Genomic DNA, 22,627 nt, shown 5'->3' with positions numbered 1-22,627 from the left:
GCGAGGCCCTCAGGATGCATGATCGCCAAGACTTGCTCCTCCCATGTTGTTAGTTGTGGGGGAGGAGGTGTACGGCTACCTGGTGTCTTGCTACCACGGAACACACCTTCCCCTGTAGGTCGTTCCACCTCTTCCTGATGTCAGCCCTTGTTCTGGGGTGCTGTCCGATGGCCTTGACCCTGTCCACGACTCTCTTCCATAGCTCCATCTTCCTAGCAATGGACGTCTGCTGCACCTGTGATCCGAATAGCTGTGGCTCTACCTGGATTATTTCCTCCACCATGACCCTTAGCTCCTCCCCAGAGAAGCTGGGGTGTCTTTGTGGTGCCATGGGTGCAGTGTGAGTGGTATGTGTGAGGGTGTGTGGGGTGATGTGTTCGGGTGTGTGCTGTGAGGTGCATGGATGGTGTATGGGTGATGGTGTTAGATGGCTCAGATTCAGTGGGTGCTCCTGGCTTGTCTCACTCTCAGTTGGCAATATTTATTTTCGTTGTAAGGGTTTGTGGGTATTGTGGGTGTGTGTTTTATATTGGATTGGGTGTGTGGGTATGGTGTGTGTATGTGTGTCAGGTGGGTATGGTTTGAATTGTCCAATGTAGTGTAGTTTTGTTAGTGTGAGTGTATTTAGAGTGCTGCGGTGAGTACCGCTACTGGTTTACCGCGGTTGAAATACAGCTGCGGTGATTTGTGGGTCATGATGCTGTGGGCGTATTTCTGTTGGCGTAACAATGTGGGTTTTGGTACTGCCAGTTTATCACTGACCTTTGGGCTGGTGGACTTGTGTGGGTGTCTGTACAGCGGCAAATTTCTCTGTGCAGATCATAATACCCCTAAAGGTATACCGCCGCAGTCACGGTATGTTGGCAGCCATCAGCACGGCGGTTGGTGGCATTTACCGCCAGGGTTGTAATGAGGGCCTTAGTGTCTAAAAATATAGGGAAAACCCCCTGTACTTATACTTCTATAGTGCAGTCTCACAAAAGGGGAGAACGGTTTCCAACCAGTACTAACTTGTTCCAGGAGTGTCCCCTATCTCCTCCAGCACAGGCTCCAGACATCAGTGGGGGATAAATGAGCCCTTTGTGTGAGGCCAAGGGACAGCCTTTACAAATGCTGGTGAGGCCTGTCTCTCCCTTTCTCAGCCCAGGAAGACCATTCAATATGTAGATGTACCTCTGTGACACCTCCACCCTCCCTATGTACAGGCTGTCTGAAAAGTATGCACAAAGCCCCGCTGTCACTCTGCCCCATACGTGGATTGGAGGCAAGATGCAAAAACACCATAGTCATAAGCACAGAAAAATGACCACTTTCTAAAAGTGGCATTTGGATAATGGTAATAAAACATCCACCTACACCAGTAAGCAGCATTTCTCAGTACCATTACAACCATACCAAACATGCCTACCCTACCCCTCATAGATTAGACAATACCACCTAGACATAAGGTAGGGCATTTCCAATGAAATCCAATGAGCTAGGCAGCACTCACAGCAATAAGAAAACAAATAAACTGTTTGTCACTACCAGGACAAGCCACACAACCAGGCACATGCTCTTCTTTTTACATACATAGCATCCTTCCAACAGGGCTAGCTAGGGCCTGTCTTAGGGGTCACTTACATGTAGTGAAAGGGGAGTTCTAGGCCTGGCAAGTAAATTTAGATGGCAGGTCCGTGTGGCAGTAAACTGCAGATGTAGGCCCTGCCCTAGCAGGCCTGAGACAGGTTTGAAAGGATACTTCTGTTGGTGGTGCAAGCTGCACTGCAGGCCCACTAGTAGAATTTAACTTACAGGCCTTGGGTATAGGGATACTACTGTAGAAGGGACTTACAGGTGGATTAGGGGGCATATTTAGGAGCCCCTAGCGCCACTGGAGGGACCCTTTTAGAGAAGCTCTGGTGGCGCTATGCTACGCACCACATTTACAAGGTGGCGTTAAGCCACTTTTTGAGGCTTAACACCACCTTGTAAACACAGCCCCTTCACACATAGCCCTTTGCATGGAAGGGGCATGCAATGGGTGTTGCTGTGGGTATGCCACAGCAACACCCAATACATTTTGATGCTGCCTCAGCTTTACAAGATTTCATGAACCTAAGGCAGCCCCAAAATCTAATGGCACCGAAGGGATGGGCTTAGCAAGGTGCAACAACGAGGATTACTTTTATTCTTCCTCGTTTATTGCTTTTTCTGTGTGTGCTGCATTCTGCAGCACACCTAGAAAGAGCAAAATGCCACACATGATTGTTTATGTGTGGGAAGGTGTACATTCCTGCACATAAACAATCATTTCAAACTGACACTTTGCTACTTCTGTGTGTGTTGCATTCTGCAGCACACACAGAAGTGCCAAATCGCCATTAGCGATTGTTCATGTGCAGGAAGGGACACCTTCCCACACATAAACAATCAAGCCCCTCAATGCAGACATCCTTGCATGATGGTGCAAGGATGCCTGCATTGGCACAGGCAGCTTGATTAAGTGCCAGCCCAGGGGACAACATCGGAGTGCTGCGTATTCAATTAAATACGGTGCATCCCTGCATTGTGAAAATGATGGAGCGGGACGGTGACAATTTTGGCACAGTGTCACGCTCTGTCATTTTCTTTTAAATATGAGCCTAAATGTGCCAATTAGATGTAAGCCAATCATGTCAAATTTGGAAAGGAGATTACTTGCACTTTAACACTGATCAGCAGTGATAACGTGCTCAGAGTTCTAGAGCCAACAACAAGAGGTCAGAAAAAATAGGAGGAGGAAGGCAGAAAGTTTGGGGATGAACTTGTAAAAAAGGCCAAGTCCAACAATCATCATACATGAATTTGGATTGCCTAATCATATATGTATTGGTTTTTAGAGTATTAATTGTTTCACATATTTTGTATCACTTTTACACATAGCACTTTATGGAACATGCTTATAGCTTTACATAATAATAGGGATTCACTGACTCAAAGTCAGTTGAATCCACTGGTGTGGATTATATAAGGTGGCCCATTTAAATTGTGGGGATGAAGTATAAGACTTTTTGAATTGCATGATAGGCAACAGGTCACTTATGCTGTATACCTCATCCCATAAATGATGAGGTCTATTTTTAGATATTGGGGTATCATACACTTTCTAATATAGACATACAAATGTATATAGATATGATTTATCATATGATACCCCAATAATCTACTAATAGACTTTGAAACTCTAGGAGTGCATTTTGCACATGTGATTGTATTTTTATTAAATGGGTATTTGACATATAAAATAGAGAGTTGATGTTCAGAATTGCATTGGCATTAATTGGTTCAATGCCAAAGATCATGTGAATATATGTTTTTAATGAAATAATGAAATATTTATAAATATATTTATATTTATATATGTGAACACTTGAATATTGCCATACAAGTTATTTAGAATTTTCTGTCACTTTATTCAGGATTTATGATAAAAAAGATGAAAATGGATAATGGACACTTATGAATGCAATTGCATTTACCAATTGAACATTAATCTTAATATGCTCCAGTATTGTTGTGATGTGTTTGCGCTCTTATTGGGACATTTATAAAATGTTATAGTGATTGAATAATGGATAAAACTCAGTCATTTCACATCCATGACATAATTGAGATGTTTTCCATCAAGTGAATATTGACAAGTAACAACTAAACATTAGATATGAGAACGAATAATCAGACAATTTATACGTTATAAGATGGCCACCCAATTAGTCTGCACCAGTGAGTAATCAAAACAGACGAGGGACTATTGTGTGTATTTGTAGAGGTCTTTGTGTGGGGTGGAAATGTCCAGCAGAAGGCGTAAGCCGAAATGCCTCAACATTTTTGTTTGAAGCAGCACTGATTTTGCATCGTATTTGGAATAAAACAGATGAGCACTGTAGGAAAGTACCATCTTTCCTGGCATGTTACCCCCATTTTTTACTCATATGTGTGTTTGTTTTTGCCTGTGTCACTGGGATCCTACTAGCCAGGACCCCAGTGCTTCTAAGTTGTGCCATGTATGTGTTCCCTGTGTGGTGCCTAACTGTATCACTGAGGCTCTGCTAACCAGAACCTCAGTGTTTATGCTCTCTCTGCTTTTAAAATTGTCACTGCAGGATAGTGACTAATTTTACCAATTCTGATTGGCACACTGGAACACCCTTATAATTCCCTAGTATATGGTACCTAGGTACCCAGGGTATTGTGGTTCCAGGAGACCCCTATGGGCTGCAGCATTTCTTTTGCCATCCATAGGGAGCTCAGACAATTCTTACACAGGACTGCCACTGCAGCCTGAGTGAAATAACATCCACGTTATTTCACAGCCATTTTACACTGCACTTAAGTAACTTATAAGCCACCTATATGTCTAACCCTCACTTAGTGACGGTTAGTTGCAAAGTTACTAAGTGTGAGGGCACCCTGGCACTAGCCAAGGTGCCCCCACATTGTTCAGGGCGATTTCCCCGGACTTTGTGAGTGCGGGGACACCATTACACGTGCAAACTACATATAGGTCAATACCTATGTGTAGCGTGACAATGGTAACTCCAAACATGGCCATGTAACATGTCTATGCTCATGGAATTGTCCCTCCAATACCATTCTGGTATTGGGGGGACAATCTCATGCATCCCCGGGGCTCAAGCATGGACCCGGGGTATTGCCAAACTGGCTCTCTGGGGTTTTCTCTCCAGCTACTGCTGCTGCCAACCCTCAGACAGGTTTTTGCCCCCCTGGGGGCTGGGCAGCCTGTTCCCAGGAAGGCGGAACAAAGGATTTCCTCTGAGAGAGGGTGTTACACCCTCTCCCTCTGGAAATAGGTGTTAAGGGCCTGAGAGGAGTAGCCTTTCCTGGCCTCTGGAAATGCTTCGAAGGGCACAGATGGTGCCCTCCTTGCATAAACCAGTCTACACAGGTTCAGGGATCCCCTAGGACCTGCTCTGGCGCGCCACTCCCCTGTCCATCACCACCCCAGGGGTGGTGCCCAGGGCTCCTCCAGTGTGTCCCAGACCTTTGCCTCTTGATAGGCTCTTACCTGGTTAGGTAGCCAATCCTCCTCTGAGGGCTATTTAGGGTCTCTCCTGTGGGGTTCTCTTCAGATAACGAATGTAAGGACTCACCAGAGTTCCTCACCACCTCTTCTGCCAAGGATCGACCGTTGACTGCTCCAGGAGCCTGCAAAACCGCAACAAAGTAGGAAGAAGACTACCAGAAACATTGTAGCACCTAATCCTGCTGGCTTTCTTGACTGTTTCCTGGTGGTGCATGCTCTGAGGGCTGTCTGCCTTCACCCTGCACTGGAAGCCAAGAAGAAGTCTCCCGTGGGTTGACGGAATCTTCCCCCTGCTAGTGCAGGCACCAAACTTCTGCATCACCGGTCCTCTGGGTGCTCTCTCATCTTGACGAGTGTGATCCCTGGAACTCAGGAGCTGGATCAAAGTGACCCTGACAGTCCAGTGGTCCTCCTGTCTCAATTTGGTGGAGGTAAGTCCTTTCCTCCCCATGCCAGACAGTAATCCTGTGTCCTGCGTGATCTGCAGCTGCTAGGGCTTCTGTGCACTTTTGCAAGACTTCCTTCATGCACAGCACAGCCCAGGTCCCCAGCACTCCGTCCTGCATTGCCCAACTTGCTAAGTTGACCTCTGACTTCGTGGGACCATCTTTTGTTGTGCTGAGATTACCACCATGCTCAGATTTCCTAAATGCCTGTTCAGGTGCTTCTGTGTGCGCTGCCTGGTTCTGCATGGGCTCTCTGTATTGCTGAGTGCCCCCTCTGTCTCCTCCTCCAAGGGGCGACCTCCTGGTCCTTCCTGGGCCCTGGCAGCACCCAAAACCTTCAACTGCAACTCTTGCAGCTAGCAAGGCTTGTTTGATGTCTTTCTGCATGGAAACAACTCTGCATCCTCCAGCATACCGCCGCACATCTTCTGACAAAAGGAGAAGTTCCTGGCACCTTCCATTGTTGCAGAATCTTTGGCTTCTTCCACCTGGAGGCAGCCCTTTTGCACCTTCATTTGGGGTTTAGTGGGCTCCTGCCCCCCCGGACACTTGTGTGATTCTTGGACTTGGTCCCCTTCCTTAGCAGGTCCTCAGGTCCAGGAATCCATCTTCAGTGCTTTGCAGTCAGTTTGCCTTTGCAGAATCCCCTATCTCGACTTTAGTGTCTTTCTGGGGTACTAGGGTAAATTTACTCCTACTTTTCAGGGTCTTGGGATGGGGTATCTTGGACACCCTTAGTGTTTTCTTACACTCCCAGCGATCCTCTACACACTACACTAGGCCTGGGGTCTATTCGTGGTTTGCATTCCACTTTTGGAGTATATGGTTTGTGCTGCCCTTAGGCCTATTGTCTCCGATTGCATTCTATTGTGTTCTACAGTATTTGCACTACTTTTTTAAGGGTTTTACTTACCTAATTTTGGTTTGTGTGTATATTTTGTGTATTTTACTTACCTACTAAGGGAGTATATCCTCTGAGATACTTTTGGCATACTGTCACTAAAATAAAGCACCTTTATTTTTAGTAACTCTGAGTATTATGTTTATTATGATATAGTGACATATGACATAAGTGGTATAGTAGGAGCTTTGCATGTCTCCTAGTTTAGCCTAAGCTGCTCTGCTATAGCTACCTCTATCAGTCTAAGCTGCTAGAACACTACTACTCTACTAATAAGGGATAACTGGACCTGGCACAAAGTGTAAGTACCATCAGGTACCCACTATAAGCCAGGCGAGACTCCTACATTGGTGGTGTAGTGGTGGGATAAGTACTTGTAACTGCTTTACCACTTTGTCATTGGTTCTTTTCATAAGAAAAACATATACCAAATACTTCAGAATATACACAGTAACCTAAACAGTTTAACTTTCCTTCTCTAAAACTTTCTAAAAAGTTTCTGAAAGGTTTCTGAAAACCTTCAAAGGTTTCCAAAAGTTTGAAGAAGATTTTCTCTGTTCTTTTAAAAGTTCCAAAACTTTTTTCTCTCTCTGTCCTAAACCTTTTCTGTCATGTCTGCAGTAGAGCTTACTCCCACAGTTATCCAGGCAACATATGGGAATCAAAACTTTAAAGGTTTGAGGGGTCTCTGCATTGAAAGAGGTTTAAGCATTGGTAAGAACCCTACCAAAGATCTTCCCCTTAGCCTTCTCCTAGAAAGTGTCCAGAACCAGTCTGGCCCATCCCAGGTTCAGGAGGTAGAGGAGGGGGATACCCAGCCTGACTCAGAGGAGTCCCGGAGGATGCTGGGGAGGGTTCTTCCAAGAACCTGTCAGCTAACAGGCCATCTAGTGACACTGCTAGTGGGAGGGGGTCACACACTAGTAGGGCACCTTTCACTCTTAAAGGCCAGCTTACTAGAGTCCAGACAGTTTGGGACAGGTCTGTCTCTGCCAATTCCCACATTTCTTCTGTGTCTCACAATTCCCAAGCCTCCCACCCTGAGGATAACTTAATGGAAAGGAAACTCCGAAAGCTGAGGTTGGAAGAGGCCAGGCTGAAGCTTAAAGAGCAGCAGCTGGCCTTAGACAGGGAATCTCTGGATGTGGAAAGGGAAAGGCAGAGGTTGGGGTTAGTTCCCCCATGGTGGCAGCAACAGTGTTTTTGATAGTAATCTTGTTAGAGAGCAAGATTCCAGAAACCTGCTTAAGATTCCCCCCTTTAAAAGGAGGGGGATGACATTAACAAGTGGTTTGCTGCACTTGAGAGGGCCTGTGTGGTACAGTTGGTCCCTCAAAGGCAGTGGGCTGCTATCTTGTGGCTATCTTTCACTGGTAAGGGTAGGGATAGGCTCCTTACTGTCAGAGAAAGTGATGCTAATAACTACAAAGTTTTGAAGGATGCACTCTTGGATGGATTTGGCTTAACCACTGAACAATACAGTATTAAGTTCAGAGACTTGCTGCCTCCGTGTCCCTGACCCCCGCCCACGCTGTTGTTCACGTGTTTGTGCCCTCCTCGCAACCGCCTGCACCTCATCCCTGGTGTCTGGTGTCTAGTGGGCTCCAGGTAAGCTTTGCTAGACTTTTGCTTTGCCTATTATTGCTTTTCGTGCTCGTTTTGTTGCACCGTGTCCACCTGTTTCACTCCACTCATTGTGCTTGTATTTTTCCCCCTGTACTGATTAGTGCCATTTCCTCAGTTTTTTGCCCCGTACTTTGCCCCTTGTTTATTTGTGCCCCATTCCTCCGTTTCTGTCCCACTCTCTGTGCCTGTACTCTGCCCCTTGTTTATATGTGCCTTTCTCCTCCGTTTCTGTTCCTCTCTCTGTGCCTGTACTCTGCCCCTTGTTTATTTGTGCCTTTTTCCTCCGTTTCTGTTCCTCTCTGTGCGTGTACTTTGCCCCTTGTTTATTGTGCCATTTCCTCTGTTTTTCCACTCTCTGTGCCCGTATCTTGCTCCTTGTGCGCTCCCCCACTCCAGCTACCTCTGAGCCGCTCACTGCTCCCCTGCCGCTGTGTCCCTGCGGCCCGCCCCCCCCTCGTGCCCCCATTCGCCTCTCCCTTCCGCCTCCCAGCTGCTCCTCCCCCCCTCCTCCCTTCTTAATGGCGGTCACTGCGTGTCGAGGGTGAGCAACCTCTGACTTACCTTCGGCCAGGAGCTCGCTCCCCCGCGATCGCAGCACCACCTTGCTGCCTCCATGTCCCTGAACCCCTCCCACGCTGCTGTTCGTGTGTTCGAGGCCCTCCTCCACCCGCAGGCACCCACCTGCGCCTCATCCCTGGTGTCTAGTGGGCTCCAGGTAAGCTTCTCTAGGCTTTTGCTTTGCCTATTTTTGCTTTTCGTGCTCTGTTTTTTTGCGCTGCGTCCACCTGTTTTCGCTCCGCTCGTTGTGCTTGTATTTTGCCCCCTGTACTGATTAGTGCCATTTCCTCTGTTTGGTGCCCTGTACTTTGCCCATTGTTTATTTATGCCCCATTCCTCCGTTTCTGTCCCACTCTCTGTGCCTGTACTCTGCCCCTTGTTTATTTGTGCCTTTTTATTCCGTTTCTGTTCGTCTTTCTGTGCCTGTACTCTGCCCCCTGTTTATTTGTGCCTTTTTCCTCAGTTTCTGTTCCTCTCTCTGTGTGTGTACTTTGCCCCTTGTTTATTGTGCCATTTCCTCCGTTTTTCCACTCTCTGTGCCCGTATCTTGCCCCTTGTGCGCTCCCCCGCTCCGGCTCCCTCTGAGCCGCTCACCGCTCCCCTGCCGCTGGGTCCCTGTGGCCCGCCACCTCGCTCCCCCATTTGCCTCTCCCTCCCGCCTCCCAGCTGCTCCTCACTCCCTCCTCCCTTCTTAATGGTGGTCGCTGCGCGTCTGCGCTGCTGGGGCGCCGGAGGCGTGGCAGAGGCAAGCCCGTCCATGCCCATCCGCGCCTGGACCGCACCCAGCCCCACCGCCCCGGTCCTCAGGACCACCGCACCTGCAGACGCTGCTATACGAGCAGCGACCTCAACGCCCTCAACCCTGGTCACAACACTGACTGCTTCCAATCCACCCCAAGGAACACCTTTGGTCCCTTATCCTGCCCCACCTGCAAATGTACCTGCGACAAAACAACGAAACCCCTCCAGAGCCAACAACAACGAATCCAACCACCTCCACTGCATACTCCTCAACACCCGCTCCGCTCGCAAGCACGCCATCACACTCTGGGACCTGCTCAACACCACCGCCCCAGATATAGCCTTCCTGACCAAAACCTGGTGGAACGACTCCCCGGCACCCGACATCGCCATAGCCATCCCGGACGGCTAGAAGATCACCCGAAGAGACCGCACCAATGGCATCGGAGGAGGAATAGCCATCGCCCACAAATCCACCCTCAAAGTCTCCACCTACATGGACAACACCCTCAAGATCGCCGAGCACCTACACTTCCAGATCCACACCGACCCCAACACCACCCTCAGAGGAAAGCTCTTATATAGAGACCGGGCCCACAAGCACCCTTCAACGACACCATCGCCAAACTCGACAGCACCCATGCACTCCCCTCCACGGACTACATCCTCCTCGGAGACCTCAACTACCACCTAGAGAACAACAACAACCTCAACTCCACCACGCTGATAGACAACCTCGCCAAACTCGGACTCCGACAACTCGTCACCACACCCACCCACATCTCAGGACACATGTTTGATCCCATCTTCACCACAAGCACCCACGTCACCTTCAACCACACCACTGAACTCTACTGGACCGACCACCACTGCATCCACTTCACCTTCAAGAAACAAACCAAGCACCACCGCCCCCAACAACCACCTCGCCGCTGCTGGAGCAATGTCACCAAAGAACAACTAACCAACACCCTCAACCAGAACCCACCCACCGACCCAGACACCGCCGCCCTCAACCTCAAACAGTAGATCACCAACTGTGCCATCTCCCTAGCACCTCTCAAGAACCCACCCAACAACCAAGCCTGCAAAAAAAACACCTATTTCACTGACGAGCTCCAAATGTGACTGCCAGAAATTAAAAAAGAAATGGCTCCACAAGCGCACCCCCGACAACCACACAGCCCTCAAGGATGCCTCCCGCAGACACCACCAACTCATCAGAACAACCAAGAGATCCTCCTTCAAAGACCGCCTGGATAACAATGCACACAACAGCAAAGAGCTCTTCAACATCGTGAAAGAACTCTCTAATCCCAGCACCAACATCAACGACATCCCACCATCCCAAGAACTCTGTGACTATCCATCCACCTACTTCCTCCAGAAAATCACCGGCTTCTCTACCACAACCACGCCAGACCCCATCCCCGCAAGCCCCACCCACATCAACCTCCTGACCTCCTGGACAAACGTCAATGACACAGAGACACTCAAGATCATGAACTCCATCCACTCAGGACCACCGTCGGACCCATGCCCACACCACGTGTACAACAAAGCCGACGTAACCATTGCCACCCAACTATGGAAGGTCATCAATATCTCCTTCGAAACAGCAATTTTCCCGGAAAGTTGGAAGCATGCTGAAATCCATGCCCTCCTGAAGAAGCCCAAAGCTGACACCCAAGATCTCAAGAACTTCTGTCCCATCTCCCTGCTCCCCTTCCTGGCAAAGGCCATCAAAAGAATTGCCAACACGCAACTGACTCACCACCTCGAAGACAACAACATCCTGGACCCCTCCCAGTCAGGGTTCAGACAGAACCACAACACCGAGACAGCCCTTCTAGCCGCCACAGACGACATCAGATGCCAACTGGACAATGGAGAAACATCAGCCCTCATCCTCCTGGACCTATCTGCCGCATTCAACACAGTCTGCCACCGCACCCTGATAGCCCGCCTCTTCAAAGCCGGAATACAAGACAAAGCCCTCAACTGGATCGCTTCCTTCCTCCACGGCCGAACCCAAAGTGTACGCCTCCCACCCTTCCGATCCAAACCCACCAACATCATCTGCAGTGTTCCCCAGGGTTCCTCCCTCAGCCCTACACTGTTCAATATCTACATGGCCCCCCTCGCGCAAACAGCCCGCCAATATGACCTCAACATCATCTCCTACACTGATGACACACAGCTCATCCTCTCCCTCACCAAAGACCCACACACCGCCAAAACCAACCTCCAAGAGGGCATGAAGGCCATCGCCGAATGGATGTGGAACAGCTGGCTGAAGCTGAACTCGGACAAGACGGAGGTCCTCATCCTCGGACCCACCCCCTCAGCCTGGGACAACTCATGGTGGCCGACCACTATGGGAACCCCTCCAACTCCCACCAACCATGCACGAAATCTAGGATTCATCCTCGACTCCTCCCTCTCCATGTCCAAACAGGTCAACGCAGTCTCCTCCTCCTGTTACAACACCCTCCGCATGCTCCGCAGGATCTACAAGTGGATCCCGACTGAAACAAGAAGAACCGTGACACAAGCCCTTGTCAGCAGCAAGCTAGACTACGGCAACGCTCTCTACACTGGCATCCCTACCAAACACCTACGACACCTCCAGCGCATCCAAAATGCCTCCGCCCCACTGATCCTCAACGTACCCCGCCACAACCACATCTCCCACCATCTGAGGGATCTCCACTGGCTCCCCGTAGACAAGAGGATCACTTTTAAACTACTCACCCACGCACACAAGGCTCTCCACAACACCAGACCTGCCTACCTTAACAGCAGACTCAACTTTTAAACCACCGCCCGCCAGCTCCGCTCCACGAACCTCGCCCTGGCCGCCGTCCCCCACATCCAGCGAAAGACCTATGCCACACCCAAGACCTCTTCGCATTCAGAAGACTCCTCCAAACCTGATCTTTGATCAGTAAACAGCTTCCCCCTTCCCCCAGCGCCTTGAAACCCTCACGGGTACGTAGTGCGCTTTATAAATTTAATGATTGATTGATTGATATTCTGAACAATTGTGTGTCTGATTTATTGCACCAGTATTTGGTAGACTCAGATTGACCTCTTCCCACGAATTGAGAAAGAAGACAGACAAATGGGACAGAACAAGAGTGAACAGAAAAGTTCATACAGGGGTGACAAGGATGGCAAGAAGGATGGTAAATCTTCTGACAAGGGTGGGGACAAAGATAAAAAAAACATTCTGAGTCTTCATCAGGCCCCCAAAAATCCTCTGAGGGTGGTGGGTCCAAACCCTCTTCTCACAATCAGAAAAAGCCATGGTGTTATGTATATAAAGTAAAAGGCCATTGGGAAAGTGATGCCACTTGTCCAAATTAAAACACCAAGGCTCCCACTACCACAACCCCAACTGCAACCTCTAGTGCCCCCAGTAATAGCAGTGGTGGTGGGAAGTCTACTACAAATAGCCAACCCAAGGGTGTAGCTGGGCTCACTATTGGCAGTGTAGTTGGTGTTGGTCTTGTTAGGGAGACCACAGAGGCTGTTTTAGTCTCTGATGGTGGCATTGACTTTGCCACCTTGGTTGCTTGTCACCTTAATATTGGTAAGTACAAGCAACTACCCCTAATTAATGGTGTTGAGGTTGAGGCCTTCAGGGACACAGGAGCCAGTGTAACTATGGTTATAGAGAAACTGGTTCACCCTGATCAACACCTACTTGGTCAGCAGTACCAAGTGACTGATGCTCACAATAACACACTTAGCCACCCCATGGCTGTTGTGAATCTCAACTGGGGGGGGGTGTTACTGGTCCGAAGAAAGTTGTGGTAGACACTGAATTACCTGTAGATTACTTACTAGGCAATGATTTGGAGACATCAGCTTGGGTTGAAGTGGAGTTGGAGGCTCATGCGGCAACGCTGGGCATTCCTGGGCATATTTTTGCTTTAACAAGGGCTCAGACCAAAAAGCAAAAAGGACAGGGAAACTTAAATCCTTGAACAATGGACTAAGTACTCCCAAAAGCTAGGGGTAGGAAGGGTAAATCCTTGCCCACTATCTTTCCCTCACCAGAACATTCCCCTTTTGAGGAAGAGGAATCCTCTCCCTGTGCAGAACCTACACCGGATGAGCTGGCAATCTTTGCAATGTGGCACTACCCTCTGCACCTATGATTGATTTGGTGCAAGTTATTAACTTGTCCAAACGAACGTTGACCATTGATGAAACAAATATACTACAGAAAGGTTTGGGTTTTTGTCCTGTTGGCAAACCGGATTTTACAGAAATTCACATAGATCTTTTTAAGTTTACACGTAATCTAAAACTTAAAAAAAAAAATCTCAACAAATCAACTCATAACATTGTATCCAACTTAGTCTCACGCAGGTGCAATAGAACCATAAACCACATACGGTACATCCAGACTCTTTTGTCACTGGATTCTGCTACCAAAAATGATGTCAATATAGAGGACTTACTTCTCGATTTGGACATACAACCAAATTGGAATCTTGATAGTGGGTTAAAACCCAAATCTACCTTTGTCCCAGTACTACCTCCGGACAACAATCTTGATGTCTTTTATAAGGCTGTAAGCACTGACCTTTTTGAACTGGAAGAAAAATTCAGGACACATGCCCCCAGATCCAAAAACAACTTAAAACGCAATGAGCTGTTGGCATTACAAAGACTTTCTGGGTGTACCGACATTGTCATTAGGGAGGCTGACAAAGGGGGCAATTTGGTGGTCATGAATAGATCTGACTATATGTCCGAAATTGACAGACAACTCAGTGACACAGTAGCCATTACACATCTACCTGGCAATCCATTACAAAAAGTAACCCGCTTCTTTGAGGACAGACTGACTTATTGGAAGAATTTGTGTCTTCTTTCAGATCAGGAATACAGATACCTGTTCAATAGTACACCTCGGGCACCATGTATGTACATTTTGCCTAGAATCCACAAATCTGGGTTGTTCCCTCCATGGAGACCTATTTTATCGGGTCTGAGTTCCCCTACTGAACAGATCTCTAAATACATTGATTCATTTTTGCAACCACTGGTACGGAATCTACCTTCTTACATACAGGACTCTAGGGATCTTTTGGGTCAATTGGAGGACATAGACTGGACGAATGAGTGTGCCTTTATGACCATTGACGTCAGCTCTCTTTATACTTCCATCCCCCTGGAAAAGGGCTTAGAAATGCTTTCTCTAACACTCGCTGACCGTGATGCAACTCTATACGAACACACACAAATGTTGCTGGACCTTACCAGACTAGTTCTTGAGAACAATGTGTTCTTACATGAGGGACGTTGGTACCAAAAATGCCAGGGGGTGACTATAGGAGCGAAATTTTCTCCTTCCTATGCTAATCTCTACAGGGGACAATTTGAAAAACAACACCTTTGGACTGATTGCCCCACACACATTATTCAAAACATTCTGTTTTGGAGCAGGTACATTGATGATATATTTTCTATTGGGACAGATAACATCCAGGACTTGAACAAACTTATAGATCATCTAAGTGTGATAATACACAAATTGAGTTTCTTGTTCTTCTTCTATATATCACTGGTAATAAGATTTCATCTAGATTGTATAGAAAACCGACAGCTTGTAACTCCATTGTCCATGTACACAGCGCATACCCCAAGTCTCAAATCGAAGCTATAACATATGGTGAGATGGTGAGGGTACGTCGCAACTGTAGTGACAATATAGTGTTTACTGAAGAACTAGCAAGCCTGGTTCAGCGTTTCCATGCTAGGGGTTACTCGGAGGACCTGATTGCCAAGGCTATCAAACGCATAGCACCTAAACAACGGCATTCCTTACTTATCAGAAGCCGTACAAAGAAAACCCGCACTGACATAAAAAAGGCCATTCCCTTCATTTCCAGGTTCAGCCCTGCAAGCATGCCAGTGTTTCGGATACTTAAAAGACACTGGCCTTCACTGATGCTAGATTCAGGCTTGGCCTCTGTAATCAACAAAGTACCACTCATCACACACAGTAGGGGTAAAACTCTACGGAATCTCCTTTGTCCCAGTTTTCTTCTACCATTGACGGTTACACCTCAATCGACGTGGCTTTCCATGTAACCTACTGGTTTCTTCAAATGTGGTGGCTGTGTGTCGTGTCAAATGGCCCTCAACAAAACGATGACTTTTTCTTACAACATGGATGTAACCTATCAAATTAGACATTTCATCAACTGTATCACAAAGTACACTGTCTACTGCATTATTTGTGTGTGTGGACTGATCTATGTTGGCAGCACTATACGCCCTTTGAAGGAAAGAATACAGGAACATTTCTGAGCAATCAGAAACCATACTCTCTCCTACCCTCTTGCCACACATTTCAACCTACTCCATGGGGAAAAGGATATCCTCAGTATTAGATTTCATGGTAATGCCGTTGTGAATATGTCACCCAGATTTGGAAATAGGACCAAGAACTTATGCAGATGTGAGGCCAAATGGATCTTGAAACTTCGTGCTCTGGAAATGGGTCTCAACACGGACCGAGAATTACATGTATTTCTTAGCTAGTTTGTTTCAATACCAGTCACCCTCCATTTTCTTTGCACACTCCAATAATAGACCATATGGTGTTTCATACACTATGCATAAATATCCTATTGTTTCTCATGTTTATATTGTATAGATTCCAGGATGTCTAATTTATATACGATAGAACAGGATTTGAAATTATGGTCTATTTACTACATCATGTACATTCATTGCCTTGCTTTTGTTAGCCTTGCAACATCTAGGACGCTTTTTTCCTACTTGTTTTATACAAATATTTGTATGCTGTCTGTTTCAATTGTTTTACTTGTTTTTCACTTTTATGTATGTACTAGTTCGCGTTTGCGTCATTAACAAAATGCCTGTTAGAATTTAAGAGCCCTATGACTTATGTATCACATCATACAGATACTGCCATTTTTCCTGAAAGACTTGTGGCACCCATGGCGGCTTCACCAAAGTCTTATATATCAATACTTTTTGCTTTCCGGCACATATTTTTCTACATACTTCCTACACCTGGGCATTCATTATTTCATGGCTGTGTGACCAGTACATTTTGGTTATTATTTCTTTAAAAATCATTCTCTAATTGTAACTGGTTGTCTTTTGTCTTCTTACTTTCCCAGTTCATGTATTGCTTCCCTTTCACTGTTTTTCCTCCACAGCCCCATTCGTTTTTCCTTTGTTTACTTACCTCGTCCAAATCACTATAGTACCCAGCAGTTTCTGCCGTAATCAGTATGGCCGCCGTTCTGGCTTTCATTTTACTCTGCTCCCTTAGACGAATTAGTATATAGTCCTCTTTCTGTTTTGATGACCTCACTTCTCACGTTGTAACGCCCTTTTATACGGACGCACAGCGTGACACTGAATACGTTGACCAGATGTAAACCTAACAAGCGCCACAGCACTCGGCCGCTCGCGGTATGTTTAGGGGCTTTCCTTGGTGTTTATTGAAACGCGCTCTTATTGGGGGGTTCCCCTCTCTTTTTCATTCATTTACCTCCGTTTGGCTCATTTTTGGGATGCTTCAATGAGAACGGTCAATTATGGACTTACTTCGTCCATAACATTATAGTACCCGGCAGTTTCTGCTGTTAACATTATAGTCACCACTTTGGCTTTCATTCAACTCTGCTCCCTTAGACTAATTAGCACATTAGTCCTTTTTCTGTTTGGATGACCTCATCTCTCATGTTGTAACACCTTTTTATATGGACGCACAGCGTGACACTGAATACTTTGACAGGTTTCAAGCCTAACATGCGGCACAGCACTCGGCCGTTCGAGCTAAGTTTAGGGGCTATCCTTTGTTTCAATAAGAACGGTAAAAAATGGGGATATGGTACTACTTGAGCAACGTTAAGTTAACGTTTTAATTGCTCTTAGTTGTGTCCTGCATGACTCGCTAACAGAGCTCGTCAGAGTCTCTCTGAGCGCATATCGCTCGGCTATTATGTTAGCCTACTTCCTATTTAATGTTTGGATCTTTTACTGGCTTTCTGACTGTATACTGGTGAATGGTTTTGGGCCTAGTTTTATGGTTTCTTTGACACTGAGCTAGGTCATTGCTTTCGGGTACTAGCTTTTATCTCTGTTTTTTCACCTTATTAATGGCCTTTTCATTTTATTTCAGAACACATACTTTTGGATGTATCAGGGTCCTTTACTCAGACTATTGTCTCTGTCGTGGTCTTTTCTTCCAATTAAGGTGTATCTAATTTACACCTGAACTACAGGTAGTGCGCCAAACTCTACCAATACTTACAGTTCGCATCTACTTTAGAAATCGCTCTGTACATGAGCTATTCCCCGTCATTTTGTCTTGGTTACTCCCTTTACAGTTTCTGAGGGGATGAGTCAGGTTACGTGGTGTTCCATGCATTAAGCCTATTACTTCACTCCATCCTATAGGTATGACCTTTGATGCTATGTCTCTTCTTACTGACTACAGTTTGTGTTCTACGCATGTCTATTTGGCTTTGTCTCTGTCTCCGTTTGTCACCTTTTTTCACCTTCTTTCTTTCTAGTTCACAAGGTTCTTAAAATTTTTTAACATATCTATCTTTTTGAGTATCGGAGAGCTCTTCTCTCTTTTTTCTCTCCTTTACACTCATAGAACTCATTTATGGTGTTTCTTTGCTTTACATATGCGACTTTGGTCAACATGCCATGTCCACGGTTCACGCATGGTTTATTTCACCATGTGGGTAAAAACCAATTTTCTTTTTTTTTTTTTTATTGTCACTGGATTAAATTGGTCGCATTTACTCTACACTCAATTTCTGGCTACTTGTCAGTGACCAAAGATGTCAGTTGTTGGTGGTCTTAAATTCTGCTTTCCATGAGTTGTTTCATATTAATTGCAAAATATGGATACCTGTATATGTATATGTTTCTCTACAGCCTTGAAAAAGTCACTAGTGTGACGAAACACGTGTTTGCTGTTTCTGGAACGATCGCTTTCTCTCACTGGATGTATTTAGTCTTTCAATAAAGAGACTTTCCTTTGTGAAAAGATGTGCACCAACACCAACATGCCTATTCTCTTCTATTCAACATCAACTATGCATTACGGAGCTCCAATCCTTGTCTCACACTTTTGTTAATGGGTGCTGTGGTCTGTTCTTGTGTAATACTTTTCAAAGGTTGGTGAACACAGACCTGCAAGGGTTGGAAGCTTTTAGTGCAGCATATCTGGATGATATAGCTGTCTTTACCTCCACCTTGGATGATCACCTGGTCCACCTTTGGAAAGTTTGGGAGGCCCTGCAAAAGGCAGGCCTCACTATCAAGGCCTCAAAGTGCCAGATAGAGCAGGGGAAAGTGTTCATCTGGGCCACCTGGTACGTGGGGAACAGACTGCACCCCTACAACGGAAGATCCAGACCATTATGGAATGGGCTCCCCCTACAACTCAAACCCAGGTGAGAGCCTTTTTAGGCCTCCCAGGGTACTATAGAAGGTTTATTAAGAATTATGGCTCCATTGCAGCTCCCCTTAATGACCTCACTAGTAAGGAGATGCCTAAAAAGGTATTGTGGACAGCTAGCTGTCAAAAAGCTTTAAATGAGCTCAAACAGGCCATGTGCTCTGCACCTGTCCTAAAAAGCCCTTGCTACTCCAAAACGTTCATAGTCCAGACTGATGATCCTGATTTGGGGGTTGGGGCAGTGCTATCACAGCTTACTACTGAGGGCCACGATCAAACTGTGGCTTTTATCAGCAGGAGGGTGACCCCTAGAGAAAAGCGTTGGACTGCCATAGAGAGGGAGGCCTTTGCTGTGGTCTGGGCACTGAAAAAGTTGAGACCTTACTTGTTTGGTACTCACTTTATTGTTCAGACAGACCACAAACCTCTACTTTGGCTGAAACAACTGAAAGGTGAAAACCCTAAATTATTGAGGTGGTCAGTTTCCCGACAGGGAATGGACTATACAGTGGAACATAGACGTGGGAGTACCCACTCCAATGCAGATGGACTCTCCAGATATTTCCACTTAGACAATGAAGACTCATCTGGGCAAGGTTAGCCTTATTGTCCCTCTTTTGGGTGTGAGGTTGTGTAGGAAAGTACCATCTTGCCTAGCATGTTACCCCCATTTTTTACTTATATGTATGTTTGTTTTTGCCTGTGTCACTGGGATCCTGCTAGCCAGGACCCCAGTGCTCATAAGTTGTGCCCTGTATGTGTTCCCTGTGTGGTGCCTAACTGTATCACTGAGGCTCTGCTAACCAGAACCTCAGTGTTTATGCTCTCTCTGCTTTTAAAATTGTCACTGCAGGCTTGTGACTAATTTTACCAATTCTGATTGGCATACTGGAACACCCTTATAATTCCCTAGTATATGGTACCCAGGTTCCAAGGGTATTGGGGTTCCAGGAGATCCGTATGGGCTGCAGCATTTCTTTTGCTACCCATAGGGAGCTCAGACAATTCTTACACAGGACTGCCACTTCAGCCTAAGTGAAATAACGTCCACGTTATTTCACAGCCATTTTACACTGCACTTAAGTAACTTATAAGTCACCTATATGTCTAACCCTCACTTAGTGAAGGTTAGGTGCAAAGCTACTAAGTGTGAGGGCACCCTGGCACTAGCTAAGGTGCCCCCACATTGTTCAGGGCAATTTTCACAGACTTTGTGAGTGCGGGGACACCATTACACTCGTGAACTACATATATGTCAATACCTATATGTAGCGTGACAATGGTAACCCCGAACATGGCCATGTAACATTTCTAGGATCATGGAATTGTCTCCCCAATACCATTCTGGTCCCTGGAACACAGGAGCTGGATCCAAGTGACCCCGACAGTCCAGTGGTCCTTCTGTCCAAATTTGGTGGAGGTAAGTCCTTGCCTCCCCATGCCAGACAATAATCCTGTGTACTGCGTGATCTGCAGCTGCTAGGGCTTCTGTGCACTTTTGTAAGACTTCCTTCATGCACAGCACAGTCCAGGTCCCCAGCACTCCATCCTGCATTGCCCAACTCGCTGAGTTGACCTCCAACTTCGTGGGATCCTCTTTTGTTGTGCTGAGATGGCCACCGTGCTCAGATTTCCTGAATGCCTGTTCAGGTGCTTCTGCGGGTGCTGCCTGCTTCTGCATGGGCTTTCTGTGTTGCTGAGCGGCCCCTCTGTCTCCTCCTCCAAGGGGTGACATCCTGGTCCTTCCTGGGCCTGGCAGCACCCAAAACCCTCAACCGTGACTCTTGCAGCTAGTAAGGCTTGTTTGTGGTCTTTCTGTGTGGGAACAACTCTGCATCCTCCAGCACGCAGTGGGACATCTTCCGACTAAACAAGAAGTTCCTGGCACCTTCCATTGTTGCAGAATCTTCGGCTTCTTACACCCGGACGCAGCCCTTTTGCACCTTCATCCGGGGTTTAGCATGACTCTTGGACTTGGTCCCCTTCCTTTGCAAGTCCTCAGATCCAGGAATCCGTCTTCAGTGCTTTGCAGTCAGTTGTTGTCTTTGCAGAATCCCATAATTCAACTTTACTGTCTTTCTGGGGTAGTAGGGTAACTTTACTCCTACTTTTCAAGTCTTGGAGTGAGGTATCTTGGACACCCTTTGTGGTTTCTTACACTCCCAGCGACCCTCTACACACTACACTAGGCCTGGGGTCCATTCGTGGTTTGCATTCCACTTTTGGAGTATATGGTTTGTGTTACCCCTAGGCCTATTGTCTCCTATTGCATTCTATTGTGTTCTACAGTATTTGCACTACTTTTCTAAGTGTTTTACTTACCTGATTTTGGTTTGTGTTTATATTTTGTGTATTTTACTTACCTATTAAGGGAGTATATCCTCTGAGATACTTTTGGCATATTGTCACTAAAATGAAGCACCTTTAGTTTTAGTAACTCTGACTATTGTGTTTCCTATGATATAGTGCTATATGATATAAGTGGTAAAGTAGGAGCTTTGCATGTCTCCTAGTTCAGCCCAAGCTGCCTTGCTATAGGTACCTCTATCAGCCTAAGCTGCTAGAACACTACTACTCTACTAATAAGGGATAGCTGGACCTGGCACAAGGTGTAGGTACCATCAGGTACCCACTATAAGCCAGGCCAGCCTCCTACAAGCACTTATGGATGAGATATTGTCTTCTCCTCGAATTCTGTTGGCAAATGTAAAATTTCCTTTTTGGTATGGTGCAGCCGTATGGTGAGCGGATTCTCATTGTTGTGGAGAATAAATACATATATATATATATATATATATATATATATATATATATATATAGAGAGAGAGAGAGAGAGAGAGAGAGAGAGAGATAGATAGATAGATAGATAGATAGATAGATAGATAGATAGATAGATAGATAGATAGATAGATAGATAGATAGCCCCAGCTGTTAACATTGTGACCAGTACCACAGCTTACATCAGAACATACCCTGAAATCATCAATTAGCCCCAATAGTATCCATTGCTCAGGTAAGTCGCGTAACCTCTGATCTGTACTTCTATATCTCATTATTTTTCTTTTCATAGCATCTTCTGTATGGTATTATAAACTATTTGTTCTAATGTGATTGTATTATTGTTTATTGCTTATCTTTCATCTATTTGTCTCTACTTTGACATCATTTGTGTCCAATACAGTATTTTTTATTTAGATAATATTGTAGTTAACATTTCACATTAATCTCTTCAACTGCTAGATCAGAAGATAGCTTACCAACTTCAGCTTCCTTTTAAGTATGTAATAATTGTATTCAAGTATCAGCCCCTACCTTCTTATGTTTATTTCAGTTTTCATGGTACCAAATTTGATATGAATCTATTTCTCAAATATTTCATTAAAATATTCTGCATAAGTATTGTGACAACATTTTGTTCAATGTATTTTTTATATTTTTAATGCAGGTTTCTGGGACAGTAAGCCTGATAATAATGTTGGTCCATCTACAAGCACTGGGTGGGGGGCAACTCAAGGAGAAAATCCAATCCAATGCCTCACTAGCCAATATCACCCATGAAGGGGAGCAAAAGAGGAGGAACAGGAAATGTCTGAGAGGGAGGCTGATGAGGAGACCATTGTTACACCCACACACAAAATCTCAGAGAAGATTTCATAATGGAAGGGAAGCAGTCTTCCTCCAATATTACTTCTTAGAATTACAAGTCCTCAGCCACTAGCTAAGCAGCCACGGATTCTTACTCTGCCTACACAAGACTCACATCCACACAGCTCTCAATTTACAACTAACTCTACTTGTGCACCACTGGCCTT

Source organism: Pleurodeles waltl, chromosome 4_1 (genome assembly GCF_031143425.1).
Source record: "Pleurodeles waltl isolate 20211129_DDA chromosome 4_1, aPleWal1.hap1.20221129, whole genome shotgun sequence".
NCBI lineage: Eukaryota > Metazoa > Chordata > Amphibia > Caudata > Salamandridae > Pleurodeles > Pleurodeles waltl.
The sequence above is the reverse complement of the archived record's forward strand: the minus strand, read 5'-3'. Positions refer to the sequence as shown.